This window comes from Dipodomys merriami, unplaced genomic scaffold, assembly GCF_024711535.1.
Source record: "Dipodomys merriami isolate MVZ:Mamm:240054 unplaced genomic scaffold, mDipMer1.0.p SCAF_12, whole genome shotgun sequence".
Taxonomy (NCBI): domain Eukaryota; kingdom Metazoa; phylum Chordata; class Mammalia; order Rodentia; family Heteromyidae; genus Dipodomys; species Dipodomys merriami.
In genome coordinates, this window is record NW_027202493.1 from 30,242,828 (window position 1) to 30,260,235 (window position 17,408).

At 40.6% G+C, this 17,408-nt stretch overlaps 1 protein-coding gene and 1 non-coding gene across 4 annotated transcripts in view; one reads left to right on the plus strand and one right to left on the minus strand.

The window, feature by feature from the left end:
- The window catches only part of Galnt7 (polypeptide N-acetylgalactosaminyltransferase 7), a 121,928-nt gene that overhangs the window by 35,106 nt on the left and 69,414 nt on the right, over positions 1-17,408 (minus strand). The gene's annotated exons all lie outside the window — the stretch shown is intronic.
- LOC138823473 (small nucleolar RNA SNORA75) lies at positions 2,666-2,791 on the plus strand. The gene has a single exon (XR_011370823.1). It is a non-coding gene; the product is annotated as a small nucleolar RNA SNORA75 (small nucleolar RNA).

Here is a 17,408-nt window from a genome sequence, read left to right on the forward strand (position 1 = left end):
AGCAGGCTTCAGTGGAGACCAATGGCATGGAACCAAAAACCCAAGCCATTAAAAACAGTTATGCAGAGAAGAAGTTGAGAATTTAGGCTCAACACAGATTTGAGAAGTCACACTTTGCAAACAATCTTAAAATGCCTGAGTCATCTTCTATTCCTCATTTCATCGCTTTGGTGAATGATCATAAGCCTTCTCAATGTAGTCTAATTACAATAAAGAAGATGACATCAACTTTATGGGAGGCAAATTTCAACACTACTAATGGCTGAAGAAGAGGTAGAAGCTAACAGTAGAAGTATGGTGGCTTTTAGGTTGGACTCCGTGGATAATTTCCCAACAGAAAATTTGAAGAAGTAATCAAAATAAGCTATGCAGTATTGATGTTAATGTCCCGATAGTGAACTGAGGAGATGTACTGGATCATTTCCTCAAGTCTCTTCTCAACTGTAAAATCTCTATTACAAATGTGGAAAAGAGTACATGATGCATCAACAACTAGCATTTATTAATTCACACAGCAGTCAACTTCGGGAGCTAATAAGCATATATTAACTATGTGTGCCAGTTTATCTTGTGGATGATAATTAGGAAACAAGAAGTGCTTTTAATATATAACATAATCAATGCATGGGAGATGTTTTACCAAATATTATGGAGGAGAAAATATGGTAATTCAAGAAATCGTTAAAGTAGTCTCTACTTCTTTACTTCTATCTTTGCTTTATTCTACCTTTCCAGAAAAATCAAATCTTGCTGAAGCTAATAAGTGACCAGAATTGAGTTGAAGTAAGTTCCTACTCATTAAGAACTGAGACCATGAAGGCAGAGGGTTCTGTAAAACCTTCCAGTTCACTGAACATCTGGTAGGGAACCCTAGGACTTTAAGAGATGTGAACATTACAAATGAGCTCCTGTTAATTGTCATCTTGGAACATTATCACATCTGTTTGTTGCATTCTCTCCTTGGAGTCCCTGAATTTCTAACAAGTCTATACATTAGTCCATAAACAGGTGGAGATAATTACCTCCTCCCCCTCCCCCCAAATAAAAGGAGTAAGGAAAAGGCAAAATAATCTACTGTGTACAAGGTAGAAACAGCATGCAACTGAGATCTGACAAACCATGGGTACTACACAAAGACTTTCTCTTGAACCAGAGTGCCACCTTGTGAACAAAATTAGAACAAACTTCCATACTAACGTTTGCTTTGTTGGAAATGCATCTATTCTAAGAAACGAGAGCACATTTCAAAAAATATCGCTACTTCTACCAAATATGAGTTTTAAAATGGGGGATAACGGATAGATTTCTAAATTCTGCTTAAGAAAGTTCTGAACTTCATTTCTGCCATCTTTTTCTTATCATGATTTTAGCTGCCTGTTCTAATTATATAGCCCTTCCAGATAGTTGTACTGACAGAGCTGCCAAAGAAAGTACAGTTTTAGAGAGCTGGAGTAGCTTAGAGGAGAGATAAATGTGCTTAGGCAGGAAAGAGGATCACAAACAAGGATGTAAGAGCTCTGTTGGAGAATCTTTTCCAAGGACTAGTGCCAATTCTTGGTAGTTTACAAATCCAAACAGGCAAGCCAGCTCTTCAGAGTTGTAGGATTATGTTCCAGATATGACTGAGTAAATACATTGAAATGATTATCATTTTAAAAATAAAGACACTTTGTGTGACTGAAAAAAAATGATACCTTTTGCAGAAGCTTTAGAAATCCCAGAGATATCCTGAAGTAGCTGCCAGGGGCTTGGATGAGGTATGTCAAGAGCTAGACTCTGAAATTCCTTTGAATAGTTCCAAGGCTGCATTATTTTGTAGTAATTGAAGGAAATTGTTTCTCCTGCGTTGCATCTAACTGAGGTCTCAGTGCCTGCCCTGCTGTCCAAGTGCTTCCTCTAATGCCCAGGATTAGCATCACAGCACTGCCCTGCATGGGAATCTCTTACTCAAAAGCCTTCATAAAAGAAAAGGAGCTGCTCCACAGGCCCTTCACTACCTATAATACGGCAGAGAACATCCATGCTTCCCCTACGATATGATTCCTCAAACACTGTCATACAGTGTTTCATTCCAGTCTTTAAAACTCAAGCCCATACAGAAGTCATCTGATAGAATCCCCTGGATACCAAATGTATCACTTTCTGAAACCGGTGTCTATCTGTCAAATCTTTATTCTGGGGAACATAGGAATTTACCAGGGTTACTGTCATAGTGTAAAGAAAAACAAAAATTGCCCTGTATTGACCTCCAAAATGATTCCTACCTTATCTATGAGATTATCCATATCACAAAAGCCGCAGGGGTCTTGTAAACGACTTGCACACAGTCAGCTGCTGCTGGTGGTAGTAGTGAGTGTTCCCAGTTATACTAGATTCCTCCCTACAGTGAGACTTCAGGATCATGCCTGTAAGTGTGTGTGTGTGTGCACATGTGTGTGTGTGTGTGTGTGTGTGTGTGTGTGTGTGTGTGTGAGAGAGAGAGAGAGAGAGAGAGAGAGAGAGAGAGAGAGAGAGAGAGAGAGAGAGAGAGAGAGAGAGAGAGAGAGAGAGAGAGAGAAAGTTGATGCTGAAAAACAAAATCATTTTCCCCTGCAGTATTCTAAACACATGACTCCACGGCATGGTCTACTGGACTTGGTGTTCCCTTTCTTTAAGACCAAGACTAGTCTTCTCATTGAACTCCTTTCTGTCAGCTGGTGACAGTTTATGGATTCGCACGAGAAGAAGAGACAGTTCACAGAACTCACATTCTGTGACCTGGTTTTTCTGAGGGCTGTTCTGTGAGACATTTAAGAAAAGGAGAAGAAAAAAAAAAGACCAAGACTGAAGGAAGAACAGGTGGAGAGCGCTTTGTTTATATGCTACCTGAAGAGAATTTATTAAGTTTTTTAGAAGGGAGAGACAATAAATAAATGTCAGATTAAAAAAAAGTCAAGGGGCTGGGAAGGTGGCTCAGTGGTAGAGTGCTTGCCTTGCATGCATGAGGCCTGAGTTCGATTCCTCAGCACCACATAAGCAAAAATGAAAAAAACCGGAAGTGGCGCTGTGGCTCAAGTGGTAGAGCACTAGCCTTGAGCTGAAGAGCTGAGGGACAGCGCCCAGGCCCAGAGTTCAGGCCCCACGACCGGACCTCCAAAAAAAAAAAAAAAAAAAAAGTCAAAGCCAGTTATCAGGAAATAAAACAGATTCAACTTGGGGCCTGAGAGTCTGATTCCATCCCGTGGACACAGTTATCAACACCTTTGAAATTCAAATGGAGCTCTGGGAATCAGCACAGCCCGTTTTCCTTGCACCGAGTCTAATAAATATTCCCAAAGTGCAACGATCCTCCTGTGTTCCCTTGCTGCTACTCTGACTGCAACAACTCTATGAGCATATCTTGGCGTGACTTCAGCTTCCTTTCCAAGCCAGGTTAGCAGGAAGGCATCTGTAAAAGGAAGTGAGAGATACAGTAGAGAAAGAAAGGGAGGATGGAGAAAAGGAAGATGAATTATGGGGATACACACAATAGTAACAAGACTAAAGGGATGGAAGGCCGTAGTGTTCCGTGGTTCTTGCTCTTAACATTTCTAAAAGCCATTGGAAAATTTTATTTTTGACATAACTCGACAGGAAATATTTGTTTTATTAGTAGATCTTTATTAATTCCAGGCCTCTGGGTCCACATATACGGATGGAAACGAGCTGCAAGATGCACCTGTGTAAGATCACCTCTCCTTTCTGCTTTCACACAGAAAATACCTGCCCTTTCTGTAGATTATTTAAGTTCACGTTTCCCTCCTTCTATGCTTCTTATTCATGATTTTGCTGTTTAAAATGGCCCCATTAAGCTGGGTGTTGGTGGCTCATGCCTGTAATCCTAGCTACTCAGGAGGCTGAGATATGAGGATCACAGTTCAAGGCCAGCCTGGGCAAGAAACCCCATGAGACTCCTAGCTCCAGTTAACCACCAAAAAGCCAATGGTGGTGCTGTGGCTCAAGTGCAGAGCACAAGTCTTGAACACAAAAGCTCAGGGATGGCTCGTAGGCTCTGAATTCAAGCCTAGAACCAGCAATAGCAACGAAAACAAAATGGAGACCTTATTTGAAAAGTACAGTAAATCAAAGAAGGCTGGGGGCATGAATCAAGTGGTAGTGTACTTATATCATAATTATAAAGTCTTGAGTTCAGGACTTTGTACCATCAAGGGGGAAAAAAAGCCACAAAGAATGATAAGCTCTTAAATACAATAAATGTTTATGCACTAAAACTCATGCATGCTTTTTAGATGCACAAGAAAAGAATAGTACAAGTAGTTATCAAAAGATAGTTGCCCAGGGAAAGGGAGAAAGCAAGCATTCTCTTCTTTGTGTCCGAAGCAAATGGATTTTCATCTACCTTAGGCATTACCATGTATCAAGATTAACAGGAGACATTCTCAGAACAGGATTGTATCCTGGAAATGTGAACAAGCAATATAAAATAGCTGATTGTCTTCTCAGCTAATCCATCCTGGTCTCCTGCCTGGTTTGGGAAACCAGAGAAGGGTGAGCCTGGTACCGTGGCTGCCAGGATGATGCCGCTCTCTGCCAAGTTAGGCACAGTGGTTAGTGGCTAGATACCAAAGGCAAGTTCTGCCAAACAAGTACAAATGCCTAACGAGGTGGAATGAACACAGAGCTTGCTTCTGCACAGACACTGGAAAGCCTGGTTAATAGATGCTGCAACTATTGCTACTTTCCAGAAAGATCTGTCTCACCTGGCAGTAGACCAGAAATTGCCAGGCCCCAGCAGACCTTTGAGGCTGCAGGAACAGGCAATACCAAAGCAGAAAGCACTTCCCTACACTCTAGTGATTACAGTTAAGCACCAGCTGCTTGCTGGCTGCTTTCACTCAGCTTTTGAATCTAGAGAAACATGGTGGCCAACCTAGGGGGGGACGTAAGCGCAGGAAAACACATTACTTTTAATGGGAGAGAGATTGTGGAAGCCATTGAGGCCAGACTGGTTTGAGGAACAAAGGGTACATGAAGGTGCCAAGGCTGACAGCGCAGAGCTGCCAGGAAAGTCATTTGCCGAAAGGATTTGGAGGATTTATTTAGTTACAAGTTAAAAACACTCACAACATCCTCTTTTTATGAAAAACAAATAAGGAAATTAAGAGTTAGAGGTGAGTATGAAGGATAATAGTCACTTTATTCTACCTGATCTCACATCTGGGCTCAACAACTCAGACCACATCAGGACAGAGACATATAATTTGGTACCACAATGTGTGCTAACCCAGACGTTTGACTTTAGAACTTACACTGGCGGGAAAAATAAGATTTACTTCATTTTCATGACAGATGGCATGTCCGGTATTCATGAGTCTACTGAAAGTTCCACAGTCATTACCACAGGGGGGAAAATACGCTCCTTCTCAACTACTCAGGTATCAGATAGCAAATATTTTTCTTTTGGAAATGAATGGAAAAATCCACTTTTGTCTAGTTGCTGCATTTTACTATTACAAATATAGACCTCAGATTAACATGAAGACTCAATTTTTGTCTTCCTAAACATGTCCCTTCTGCCCCGGGACTGTGTTAAAGGAGAAAGCCTGGTACAAAATTGTCTTCAGTGGTCCCGAACCAATGAGTTAGTAGTAGAAAGCATAGGTTATCAGGAGAATAGCTGACAAAAGGTTTTCCTCATGTAAATCCTGCTAACTCTATTCTACAGTGTGTTTATATAAAGTATTAATAGTGATCCTACATCTGTTTCTAGGCTTCAAGAGATGCATATAGCTCATGAGTATCCAGTTTCAGATTCTTGAAATTCCAAAAGGAATTATTATAAAACATTGACTACTCTATTAAAGGACTTCAATAATGGACTGTTGGACTTTGAATCCATGGGTTTGAATCCTGTTTGTTCCCACAGTCATTTAAATTACTGTGACAATGGTAATTGAAGTCCAATTTGGAGGCTGGCTGCATTGCACCATTTGAAACCATTAATATTCTGTGAGACAAAATAGGAGTCTGCCGAAAGGACTTATGTTACATATGCAAGTATGATGGTTAACTCAAGGAAAAACACCTGTGAGACTCAGACGCCAACTTAGAAGCTGCTGTTTTTCCCTACAACTGCCATTTTTCACTTGAAAGAATCAATGGACAAACCTATTTTCTTAAACATGAATGAAAGCGGGGGGGGGGGGGTGTCACTTCAAGGACATTTATTGCCCACAAAAACTTGAGCTATCAGGCAAAACTCAGATTTTTTTTTTCTTTGTGTCCAGTCCTGGGGCTTAAACTCTGGGACTGGACATTGTTCTTGAGGTTCTCTTTGCTCAAGGCTAGTGCTCCACCACTTGAACCACAGCGCCACTTCCAGCTTTTTCTGCTCTAGCTGGCTTTGAACCACAATTCTCAGATCTCAGTCTCCTGAGTAGCTAGGATTACAGGCGTGAGCCACCAGCACCCGGCTTAAAACTTAGATTTTTGAACTACATGGCTTCCCAGGAATTAAAGACTTTCTTGTTAGATTGATGGCAATACGAACAAATGTGTTATTGTTATTAAAATGAAATGGTCAGTATCTGGAAGATCTCTATTACTTAGGAATATTGTACAGAGGGACAAATTCCTCATGTTCTCACTTCTACATGGAAGCTTAAAAGTATGTAGGAAGACTATGGTTCATAACAATTAAGTGTCCATTATAAAAAAGCTCATAGAGAATGTTCTCAGTGTATCCAGAACACAGAAATTATAAATATTTGAGGTGATGGATATGCCAGTTATCTAGATTTGACTGAATATATATGTATATAAAATCACTGTACCCCATAAAATATTTGGAATTTTTATCAACAAAAATCAAATAAAAAGATTTGGGGGCAGACATGGGACTTCCACCTGTAATCCCAGCTATGCTGGTGGCAGGGGGTCTGTAACTAGGCTCTGTCCACCAAGAACAGCAGTAAAAAAAAAATCGCATCTGTTTATCAGTACCTCTATTTTCTAGTTCTACAACTTTCAAGTTATCTACTCTGAAGCTCATTTCTATCACCCCCCCCCCCAACACAGCAAAAGCAAAAATACCATTTCAGTTGAGTAATAGGGCTCAGACAGGGTGTATTAAAAGCCTAGCAATACATTTCAACGATGAACAGTAAATAAATGAACAATCATGCTTTCCTTTTCTGAGGACCCTCTGACTTCAACAGAGAAATGGTCCCAGTAATAGAGTCCATTACCTGGAGTTGAAAGATGCAGCCCTTGCCTCATTTAAAGTGAAAGTTTCAAAAAAAAAAAAAAAAAGCAAAAATAAAAACCAAAACCAAAAGGCCCTCATGCGAGGCCCTGTGGCTTGTATAGACACCTTATACCCTGTGAACTCCCCAGCTCATCTCACTGTAGGACTGTCGAGATAAGGCAAGCACCATAAAGACAGAAGATATGAACTCGAGGATCAGACCAACCCACACCTACAACATTTCACTCTCTGACTGGAAAATCTTCTTCATATCTGACTTAAACAGGAACGCCCAAGCCTTGCTCATTATATCACCTGTAATCCCAGTTATTCGGAAGGTGTGAGGCCAGTGTGGGCAACCCAGAGGTCATGTTTCAAAAACACCATAAATTAACCAAATAAGAACACCTAGAGCTGGGAAGGTGGCTCAGTGGTAGAGCGCTTGCCTTGCATGCCTGAGGCCCTGGGTTCGATTCCTCAGCACCACATAAGAAAAAAAAAAAAAAAGAGTTAAAGAACATCTACTGTAGCTTTCCTCAGTAGCTGTGGTATACAAATTTTTTGGTTCTTTTTTTCCTTATTTGGTCATGGGGCTTGAACTCAGGCTTGTACACTGTCCCTGAGTTTTAAGACCAGTGTTCTACCACTGAGCCACATCTACACTTCCGGTTTTCTGGTGGTTAACTGGAGATACCTGGAAAAAGAGTCTCACAGACTCTTTTTGCCATGGCTGGCTTCAAATCAGATCCTCAGATCTCAATCTCTTCAGTAGCTAGGATTTCTGGCATGAGCCAACCGATGTAGAGCTTTCTTCTTCCTCCCTCCTTCCTCCTCTCCTCCTCCTCCTCCTCCTCTTCCTCCTCCTCCTCCTTTTTTAAATTGAGATCTGAGGATTGCGGTTCAAAGCCAGCCCAGGCAGAAAAGTCTGTGAGACAAGTGGTACTGTGGCTCAAGTGGTAGAGTGCTAGCCTTGAACTGAAAAGCGGAGGGACAGACTCCCAGGCCCAGAGTTCAAGTCCCATAGCCAACAACAAAAAGGAAAAAGAAAATGTTATTATAAGGTGATATAGAGAGGGGTTACAGTTACACAAGTCAGGTAATGAGTATATTCATTTTTGGACAGTGTCGCTCCTTCCCCTTCATTCACTCCCAGTTTTTTCTTTCCCATCCAAAACTTTTATGAAAAGATTCTTTCTTCCCTCAATATCCCTACTTAACTCTCTTTGATTCAGGGAAATAAGTGCTTCTTAGAAATCTTTCTGCCAGGGAGACCTAGGCCAGCGGGCGGGCCTGCCCCCTCAGGGAGACTGAGCTGTGGAGGGAGCTCCTGTCCCACAAAGAGACGCAGCCATGCCAGCAGCGGGCAGTAGCTCCCTATTCAATTCAGTGAAGGCTTCTTTTCCACCTGACCGTTGTGCTTCTCCAGGATCTTAAGAATCTGTAGTTTAGAATCTCAAATCTTTTCTCCAGAGCCCTTTATCTTAGGTTTTGATGTGTTCACTGGGACTTTGCTGTGCTGGAGACTGCACCGATATTTTTCATTTGATTAAAATGACAGTGCTCATTCTAAAATAAGTTACTAAGGTTATTAAGAATGTGGTTTTCCTCCCACACATTAGCTACATTTGGAAGAAGAGAATCTGCCCTAGGAGTCAGTGAAGAGGAAAACAAAGCTGTGGGCCATTTCCCAGAGATACACTAAAGGGTATTATGGGATGTAATTAAAGTATGTTATTTATGGAATTTCAACACATGTAATTAGGTGGGTTTGGTGCTAAGCTCACTCGTGGTACTTTTTAGCACATTCACCTTCTATGTGGTAGGAATGATGGAAGGACATCCTATTGATGATTTATCAAACACATCACAAGGAGCAAGCGATAATCAACTTAGTTCTAAATGCATTCAGAGCGCTACACACGTTATCCATATTAGAACTTCCACAATTTTTGCTGAAGGAAAATAGAGCAGCTGACCCTGCTTTCCAGCTCTCCAAAGGAACTGCCTTTTCCCCAGGAGAAGCTGTCAAAATGAATCTCCACGGACTGAGGACTGAATGTCAGCTTGGAACTCATTATGAGCGCAGAGAAGGCCCTCTAATTGGTTCTGCCCTTATTCTATGACTTTTAAGGACTGTCTTCTCTCTATCATTGGTCCTTTTTTTTTTAAACCAGATAGTCCAGAAGTGAGAGGGCTACCATCTCTTATCTTGGGGTATGACAGCCTCCCATTGCAATCTGAGTCCTGGCTCCAAACCATCCAAGTTTCTCTTCAAGTTGTGTGGCCTAACAACAGTACCCAAATACTGAAAGTTGTTTATTTTCCAGAATAGTTGATGTGCTTCTAGAATAAATGGGAAGATGGTAGCTTTCCTTTTCCTCAAATGTTGACTCATGCTTGGTTTAACAGGATAACCAGTGTCACACACATTTTTTTTTTTTTTAATCTTGAATGTGGAAATCCCTCACCCTTTGTGTGTGGTGGTGGGGATTTGTATTGGTTGGGATCTGAATTCAGGGCCTCACACTTGCTGAGAGGGAACTTGACTATTTGAGCCATGTCCTAATGCTTTTTTGCTTTGGTTATTTTTTGGATAGAGTCTTGTGCTTTTTGTCCACGTGTCAGCCTCACACCATGATCTGCCTACCCATCCTACAGATATTCAGCACCACATCTGGACTGCTTGTTAAGATGAGAAGAATCACTAACTTTTTCACTGGGCTAGACTTGAACCAGTGCTCCTTCTAATGGCTGCCTTTTGGGAACTGGGGATTATGTGTGTGTGCCACCACGCTTGGCTCCTCCTTACATCATGGTTTGTGCAGTCACTTTCACGGCCCTGGGCCCAATGGTTTGGCTTTAGCTATCCTTTTAGATGTTACAAAGTATTTCTGCTACGAAGTCATGTATATATTTTTGGTAACCTTTCCAATTTGCAAAATCATACACTAAAAAGAAAAAAAAAACAGGAAAGATTCTTTCCACCCCACCCCACCACCCCAAAAAATTAGGGAAATGAGGGATAAAATCAAATGACTCAAAACTTAGGACTTAAGAGAGGAAGAGGAGTAGACTAGAACACTTAAAACTTTGGCTATTTTGGAACCAGAGTCCTCAGGAAAGCGAAATCATTTACAATAGTTAAAATCCCCACAGGTATTTTGTACTTCCTTTCACAGTCCATCCTTGCAACCAGCCTTCAACGTCCTTTTCTGTAGTTTTTAGAAGCATCTGCTTCTAGTATAGAGCAGTTTAATCGAAATTAAAAGCATGACCCAAGGGCAGCTTTGCTCATCAATCAATTCCTTCTCGGCTTCTTCAATGCTTTTGTAGCTTTCAGACAGGTGACCCAGTGGCAAGGACACTGGGATTTAAGACTACTAACTACCACATGAACTTTTTTCCTTAGGGCTTCATTGGTGCATTGTTATAGACATCTTCCTGAAGAAATTTGCCCCTAATCACTTCCAAACATTAGCATGCAGGAGGAAATCTAAGAATCCCGAGACTTCCACAATCCCTATTTATCCAACACAAGAAGCAATGTTCATGACAAGTCACACGGCAGGAAGCAGGCTGTGTCTAATAGTTGTGGCTACATCTGCCAGACTGAGCTGCTAAATTCCAGGTGGGTTCTGTTAATGCACTCAGGCAGGGTGGGGATGTCCTGTGTTCTGCTACACACCCTGTGCTCTGGCACATGTTGGTCTGTTGGTAGACGCTCTTTTGTGTGAGCTACTGATGACCTGGTAGCGGAGAACAGTGGTTATATACTTTGAAAGGATTAACAATTTCCAAAAAATGGAGAGGATCTAGGAGGAAAAGGTACAAAAATTATCCCTTTAAAATGTCCGTGTTGCTGGGCACTGGTGGCTCACACTTGTAATCCTAGTTACTCAGGAGGCTGAGATATGAGGATCCCGGTTCAAAGCCAGCCCAGACAAGAAAGTCCGTGAGACTCTTATCTCCAATAAACCACCAGAAAACGGTTAGTGGTGCTGTGGCTCAAGTGGTAGAGTGCGGTAGAGTGCTAGCCTTGAGCTGAAGGGCTCAGGGATAGCGCCTAGGCCTAGAGTTCAAGGCTGAAAATAAAATAAAATAAAATGTGTCAGTGCTCCTGATGGGCAAGAGTCTTCCTGTGAAGGGGACAAAAGTGTAAGGTTTTCCCTGAAAGCATGTCACTAGAGCGGGTTGGTATCAAACACCTAAGGATAATGCATGGCCCCTTTTCTAACTAGCCTCCACAGAACTTTCTTCAAACTCTGTGTGAGTAGCGGTTAGGAAGATTTTTTTTTTAACCAGGTATATTTGATAATTTGTACCACTGGTGTTTGGAGCTGGAGGAAAGAAAGTTGGGGAAATGACACTAGGCCCCAGGAAACAGAGCAACTTGGATAATGACCAGATAGTGGGTCTGGTCTCGAGGTCTGGACAATAGAGGAATGTTCAGCAGTCTTCGCTACAGGAAGTGGATCATCCCAACTTGGTGTGAGAGGAGAACTCCTGAGACAGGGATTCAGAACTGCGGCCACTCTGTCAGTGGTGAATCTTTGCAGCCTAATCCTATGAATGTGGTACCCCTCTAGTCTGTGGACATAGGGGTTGACACAAATTACCCTTCAACCTTTATAATAATTTAGGGTTGCTGATACCTTGTGAGCTAGGACTTTAAGCAAAAATCAGCCCTGTTGCCATAACTGTGGAATTTCCAAAGTGCAATGCTTTTATGTGTGTTTGCCTCTGTATGAGTTTGCTTAATACAGAAAGAAGAAAAGCAAGCAGACATCAGAACAGTTTGTTGTTGTTGTTGTTTTTTTTGAAGTTAATCTGAAAAATCCCTAAGCTCTCAGAAAGTTCTCAAGAGTAACAAGTTTTGGGCAATCTAGAAAGTACCTTTGGCCCTAAAGAAAAGACATGTTTTTGGGCTGAAGGTGTGGCTTGAGAGGTAAAGCTGCTTGCTTAGCAAGAACCACGCCCTGGGCTGAAGTTCTAGTACCACCAATAAAGCCCAACATAAGATATCTGAAATTATTTGCAAATGCTCTTGCATATTAGATCTAAGACACTTGGCAAATAAGATATATTTTGGGCATCTATGAGCAGAAGGATTTGGAGGTAAGAGTTGTTCTCAGTGTAGTTTGGATGTTTATATAGACCTATCATATATTTTGATAACAGAAATTAGGACAAAGGGCTCAAATATATAAGACATACCTAGATAAGATCCACATATATGTGTGTATATGTGACATATTGTTCTAATTATTTCTTTTAATTTCTTGTGAATAGCTGTGAGATTCTGTTTGCTTTAACTGAAACAGAGGTCATAATATATGGAAACAAATTAAAAGAAAAACTATGGCATTTCAATTCAGTTTACTAACACTTACCATTCAAATATTGGCCTGGCAGTGTCCTTCAAGAGTGGATAGAAAATGAGGAAAGCTCACAACTACAATTCACCTTCATTTAGTATATAACATCAACATTAAGAGTATGAAATTCATTATTGGGCCATAGGTTGTACCGTGCCTGTAACTCCAGCTACTTGGGTAAACGTGGGAGGATTACAAGTTTAACCCCAACCTGGATAACATTAGCAAGACTTTATATCAAAACACAAATCAAAGGGCAGGAGGTATACCTCAAGGTGTACCACTGCACTAGCAAGTGAAGCCCCGGGTTCAACCCACAGAACAATTTTTTTTTTAATCAGCATTTACTTGGAATCAGTTAAGAAAAAAATTATCTGGTATATAAAGGCACAACTATAAATGTCAATTTTTTCAAACCCTATTTTCTACAGACAAGATTAAGGAAGTCAACAACAATCATATTAGCATATGCCTAGTTTCCAGAATTTTCAAAGCACTTTTTCACCTATTATTTCCTTGGGTAAAGGCAACTAAGATAGCTTCCTATAAAACTGAAATGCGAAAGGTGTGCTAAGTGGGAGATAATGTTAATATTAGAAGCAGATGAATTTGCTCAACCAGTCAAAATATTTAACTCATTTATTTGAAACAAAATAGTTTGGATTCTGTACCTCTGTAAGTCTTTCCAGGCAGAAGGATTTGAATAATTTCCATGTGCTTGCATCAGCAGCTCACAAGAAAGGAAATAAAATTTCAACCTTATTACATTTTTTTTTTACTATGCCTACAAATACAACTTTCCACATAATTCCCACAGGCAGACACCCCACCCTGACTGGCTCTGCATTAGTTCACCAAAACCAGGGAGCAAGCTGGTTTAGGCCAACCCAAACTGGTTGCTCTGGGCAGAATGGCTTATTCTATCTCTACCATTCTATTTCCATAAATGGAACCATTCTACTTTGTGTTACTGGGCTTCAAAGCCTTGAATTTACCTTTAATTCTATTCAATGACCTGTCAAAGCCTACTAATTCTGTTTTGTTCTTACATTGAGTCTCCTTTTTCTAAGTCTCTAACCTCTACTGAAGTCCCTATTTCAATATCCTGAACCCACTAAGAGGTGGGTCTCCACCTCCTAACTCACTTCAGATCTCCCTACCATTGTGACAGTCTAAAGTTCTCTTTTATCAATCTGTGAGTCTGACTACCAAATGCAGAACAGACTTTGTGGATGGCCTTTCAATGTCCTGCATAAAGCCAGCTTTGTTTTTCTGTGCATACTATCTGCTTATTCATGTCTTCTGCTCTTGTACCCTCTTCCCAGGAGTACACAGTCATCTTCCAGGGGTATCCTTCTCTGTCTCTCCTGATGTGGCTTCTCTTTATGCTAAATCACACCAGTTTTACTAACGTCTTTCCTCTAGTTCTTCTATTCTACCTTACATTGCAGCATACTTTCCTCTTAGCTTGCATGTTGATGATGAGCTGTGTTCTCACTGATATATGCCTAGGCAGGCTCTTAGAGTGCCTTGTATACACTGGAGATAGTCAATCATTAAAGAAAACCATATATTTTAATGAAAAAACAAGTTAGGAAAAGGATGAAGTCAGTCTTGATTCAAGTCTTTAAGAAGTAGTAGGCCTCCAGTTCACTCAAAATACTGTGACCGTTTTAAGGAGCAATCAACAAATAGTAAATTACTCAGCCAGTGAATGGAATTCAAAGCTACCACAGCCATGAGTCACACTGGCAGCTGGGGCAATCACCCCTGCTTTTTGGTAGGGAACATTCAGCTGAAAAGACTCTGGAACAGCCACAAGAACGAACAAGTTAACCACAGGGTCAGGTGTCATGGCTGGGCCAACAGCCCAAAGTTTGGCTGCTAAGCTTTGCAGGTGGCTCATTTATGCGACTGACAGAGGCAAAGGAACAAGGCTGTTTGAACCCACATCCTAAAGCTGCACACAGCCAGCCATACGATCTAGTTGCAGATGGCTCTACAGTACATTTTCTGTGAGAGTGAATGAGGGCAGGTTTGGTGTGTTCCCAGCATGTTGTCAGTGAAAGTACGAAGATACAGGTAATATGCAAAGCTTGGGGAGGGGTGGAGCCATTTGTACATTCTAGCTTATGAATTACTCCTCTTCAGAATTTCTGGTCATTTAAGTTGAATCCCAAATCCATAAGAGATTAATATTGCTAGACCCATTTTAACCATTAGGTAACTAAATTTGCAGAGGATATATAACAGAAGATTTTAGATGTGAAACTAGAGGCAGATTCATTCATTCCTCCATTCCCTCAAAAGTTAATTTACTAAGTTGGTAATACAGAACTTCTATGTGTCAGTCACTGGGAGTAACTTAGCAAAGAAAACAGACATAGTCCTTTATTGCAGTTTCTAACCTAGACTCTTAACAAACTAAATAACCCAGTATTTAATTATAAAATTATAAATACTATAAATGCAATGGCAAATGAGCATTGACAGAATAAAAATGGGGCCTTAAAAATTAGATGTACTTTAGGTCCAATGGAGACCTAAAGGGCAGGAAGCACCAGCCATAAGAAGGAGAGAAAAGGCAGAGAAAAGGCAAAGAGGGGGGACAGACAGGCCACTGTAGCATGGGCACTACGGAGGAGTATAGTAACGAGGGAAGCTCACAAGCAGACCCTGCCTTCAGAGTCACAGCGTGAGGCCTACTGCAAGTCAAGAGCCTGGGTTTTAGTTGAAGTACAATAGGAAGGTACAGAATAGTTATATTTGGGTATCTGAAAGACCACATTGGTTTCCATATAATGGGAAATGAGAGGCTTCTGCAGGATTCCAGGGGAGATGATGGTCATCTGGGCACAATGTTGGCAACAGAGATGGAAGAAATGGTCCTCGGAGGTGATCTGAGCTATGTGTAGATGTAGAAATTAGAAGCCTGGGAAACAGACTGGACTTGATGGGTGAAGAGAGGGAAGAACAGAGGATACACTCCTGTGCACATCTTTATGTCCTGTCCATCATACAGTTTCTTTAGTATATTTCTAACACTGAACATTAGCTATACTTATATTTAAATGATGCAAAATTAAAAACATTTTTTTCTTTGCACACTGCTAAGCTCACTTACTCAGGTGCTCTGTCTAGAGAAATGCATTCAGTGTGATATGGTGGAAACACCAAACCATCTTGAGATGAACTACAGCTCTGCCCCATCTTTTGGGTTTATACAAGGAAGTCATACCTCTGAGCCTCAGATTTCACATACCCAGGTAAGAACTCCCACACTTCAGTTGCTAATTACATGGGATACCCAGATCAGGATTGCTTTTTATTTCCCCCTCTTGTTTCAAAACCAGATGAAATGCTTCTTTGCTCCAGAATAAAATTCAACTTACAGTATACCCTGGCATACAAGAGAAAGAGAGTAAGTAGTAGATTCTTTCCTCCGCCCGTTTCCTCCCTTTCACCTTTAATACAACAGTAAGAACACTATCAGTTCTCGGGCATCTCTGTAGCTGAGCTCTCTGCAGTAGAGTGTAGTGCAGGACTGAGTTCTTTGTTTAGGTAACTGGGGCGCACTCTGGATTTGGAACCACAGATCTTGTTATGGGTCCTAATGAGCATTCTCACAAGACAACTGTAACTCTGCTCCACCCACCCCCACCTCCTGACTAGCAGGTGGCCAGAATACAATATGGGAGATTCAGGAAAGTATGGATTTCAGATAAGCAAAAAGCACTTAAATATTCTTTTTCCCATGAGGTATTTGGAGCTTACTTAGACTGAATGTTTTCCTTTATCTGAAATTCAAATTTAACTGAGCATCTTCTATTGGCAACCTTATAACTATGAAAACCTGTACTGGGAATAAATTGCTCCAATATACTTCCTTCACAGCCCTGTGCGATGCTAACTCTTTTCTGTAATATATATATATATATATATATATATATATATGTATGTATATATATATATATATATATACACCCATATGTATATATAATATAATCTCATGATGCTATAGTTCCACTCTTACTTTCTTTGCATATTTCACTTACCATTTCTGCTTTAAACATTATTTGAATGAATGCCTAAAATCTACTGGGAGGCCCTGGATTAGGCATGAAATTTTATCTTGTGGTCATAGATTATGCTGGTGTGTGCTTGGAGAATGGGTTCATTTTGTGCCTGATATGTTGGTCTTTTAAAATAATAAAGATTTGCTATCACTATACCATCAGGAACATGATTTGAGAGGTTTCTAACAGTGATGACTTAAATTTGTATCCCCATTAATGGAGAGATCTAAGTCCATACTATTAAACCTGGAATATTAAAAGACTACAGAGAAAAACTTGACCTCAGTTAATGGTCATTGTCTATCCAAAGTTCAGAGTTGCAAATTCTCCATCTAAAATCATAACAAGGAAAGAATTTTAAAGCATAGGTTACATTTTTTTGTTGTTGTTTCTAGCTGAGAAATCCTTTTGTATATCCTCAAGTGTCTCAATTATTGGTGTCAGTAAGGAGGGGAAAAGGAAAACAAAAGAATCAAAGGAAACACAGATGTAGTTAGCTGAATGACACACTCAGAAAGGTATTACTATTTGCCATTGTTGCAAAAGATGAGGAGTTTCTTTGCTCCAGAAGGAAAATCGACACAGTAAGGAAGTTCTGCTGTTAAAAAAGTATCCACTAAGCTAATAAAGTATTTAATAATGTGGCTGATTTTCATTCTCTGGCTAGCTCATTTTCTCACTGTGAACTGGAAGTAAAAAAAATTTGGACTGGTTGCAATCTGGGGAGAAAAC